Source organism: Microtus ochrogaster, chromosome 10 (genome assembly GCF_000317375.1).
Source record: "Microtus ochrogaster isolate Prairie Vole_2 chromosome 10, MicOch1.0, whole genome shotgun sequence".
In the NCBI taxonomy this organism is placed as follows: Eukaryota; Metazoa; Chordata; class Mammalia; order Rodentia; family Cricetidae; genus Microtus; species Microtus ochrogaster.
Genome location: NC_022016.1, coordinates 57,972,063 through 57,974,695, shown reverse-complemented (window position 1 = coordinate 57,974,695; position 2,633 = coordinate 57,972,063).

The following is a 2,633-nucleotide window of genomic DNA, read 5'->3' as shown; positions in this document are numbered from 1 at the left end:
CAAGCGCTCTACCACTAAGCAATACACTCAGCCTCTGAAACGGTAATCTTTACTCTTTGTGACCATCAATAATTAAGGCAAATAAAAGTTACTTGAATTAACAAGATTCCCTAATTTATTCCCAAAGGGCACCTTTGTTATTCCTCAAAGTGTGATGGGTGGGGATGGAAGTGCTCCTGGACATTATGAGGAGGGAGGGCAGGGAGGAGGGGATTTGGGAGGTGGGGGTGGGTGGGAATAAGGAACAGCACACGGAAAGGGTGAGCGAGCAGGTGACAACGTCTCATCCTCATCCTCGTACCGTGGAGCACTTTCTCTAGCCCCCATCATATAGATAAGGAAATAGGGATTTCTCCTGAGAGGACAAGACACATCCACAGACCTCATTCTCCTTTTCCCTTACCAAGAAGGGTCAAGGCCGTGCGACCTTTTGCCTGAGAAACAGACTCATCCAAAGTCAGAAAGCACTTTCACCTCCAGGTCCTCAAGTGCCCAGAGTGTGGGAACTGCGGAAGGACGAGGAAGTGGGACCTGATGGTGGGTGTCTGCTTCAGGCTCCAGCTATGTCTTTCCTCCTCTAGCTAACTGCTTTGTCCTTCCTACAGGGAAGACAAGATACACATGAGGCTAGCTAGTTCCTGGGCCTGGGGTCTGTAAAGTCCTCATGCAGTCTTCCAGGACCCACACACTATCCGACCCTTGAACTCCTCCGTGTTCTTAGGCTCGCCCAGTTAGAGAGGGTCCTCCTGAGCAGGCTGCGAGGATGCTGCCACACCTCAGGGACAATCACCGCTTCGAGTTCCATAATGGACCGTCTTCAGCGTGAGACACTTGGGTTCCCATCTAATGCCTCACGAGATCTTCCAGCAGGTGTGGATGCACATGTGTGCGTGCTGATGAAGGGATGCCTTTGGAAGGGGTGTCAGAACCGCTGTACTTCTAACTCATGCCAAGACAGAAGTAGGCAGAGGAAAGAGAGACTTTAAGGCTCGATGTGAAGAGGGCAAACTATCCCAGGGAGTCTTCTGTTTAGGACCTTGCCTCTTTGGAATGTAGCTGAAGATGACAGAACTGTTGATCCTCCTACTCTTGCCTTCCGGGATTACAGATAGGTACCCAGTTTTATGTTGTGCTGCGGGAGCAAACCCAGGGCTTTGTGCATGCTAGGTGAGTATTCTGTCAACCGAGCTACATTCCCCAGGCCCCCAGTATTTATCTTTTCGTTTTTTTTTCCCCGTGGTGTTTCCACTTCTGGTGTTTGGCTATGAAGTAGCTGGACTTCAGTGGGGAAGCTACGGCCAAGGCCAAGTTGTTGCAGAATATTACTTTAACTAGGCAAAGATGTGTTGCATTTGTTTATGCTGCGTTTGTTCAATTCTGAAAGGATGCATTGCTGTTGCACCTTGCCTGAGTAAGGCTCCTGACTGGTCTAATAAACAGCAGAATGGTCAATAGTTAGGAGAGGAACAGGCAAGGCTGGCAGGCAGAGAATAAGGGGAAATCTAGGCTTGAGAGAAGGAAAAGAAGAATACAGAGAAATAGGAAGAAAGAGGGGACGTACCCAGGGCCAGAAGCCAGGCAGCTGCCAGCCAGCCACAGAATAGGAAGAAAGGAAGAAAGGAAGAAATAAAGAAAGAAAGAAAGAAAGAAAGAAAGATCCCCAAGGCAAAAATGTAGATGAAGAGAAATAGATTAAACTGAGAGCTAAGGTAAGACCAAGCATTGGTCTAATAATAATAATAATAAGACTAATAATAATAATAAGACTAATAATAAGCCCCGTGTCATGATTTGAGAGCAGGTCAGCGACTCAAAAGGAAAGGCCTGCTACACCAAGTAGCTTGGACTGCGAAGGCCAGCTTGTGAATATGAGTGAGTAGGAAGGGAAAGGGACAGCATGGCCTTGGCACCTGTCTCAGGGTTTCTATTGCTGTGGAGAGACACCATGACCACAGCCTCTCTTATAAAAGAAAAGGTTTAATTGAGGCCGTAGCTTACAGTTTCTGAGGTTTAGCCCATTATCATCATGGCGGGGAGCACGGCAGGGTGCAGGCAGACGTGGTGCTGGAGAAGGATCTGCTACATGTTGATATGCGTGCAGGCGACAGGAAGGAGACTATAACACTGGGCATGACTTGTGCACGTATGAGACTCACAGCCTGCCTCCCCAGTGACACATATTTTTTTTTTCCAACAAGACCACACCTACTCAACAAGGCCATGCTTCCTAATAGTGCCACTCCCTTTGGGGGCCATTTTCAAGCCACCACAGACCCTCTCCTAGGGAAGGAAACCTATCCTCTGGCATCACTTACTGTAGCAGCCCAAGGCTCTTCTCCCCATTCTAAAAATATTCCAGCCATTGAGAAATAACTCTGTGGGTAAAGATGCCTGCTGCCAAGCCCAGTGCCCTGAGTTCAATCCCGGGGACCCACATGGTAGAAGGAGAAAAGCAATTCCTACAAGTCATCTGCTGACTTCCCCCTGAGTGCTGTGGCATGTAACTGCCCACATGCATGCACACACACACATGCATACATAAATAAATGTAATTATATCCATGGATGCACTCAGAGTTTGACAGTCCCTCCATGGTGATCCCATTGTTTCCTTGTTTATTCTTTTGAGGCAGG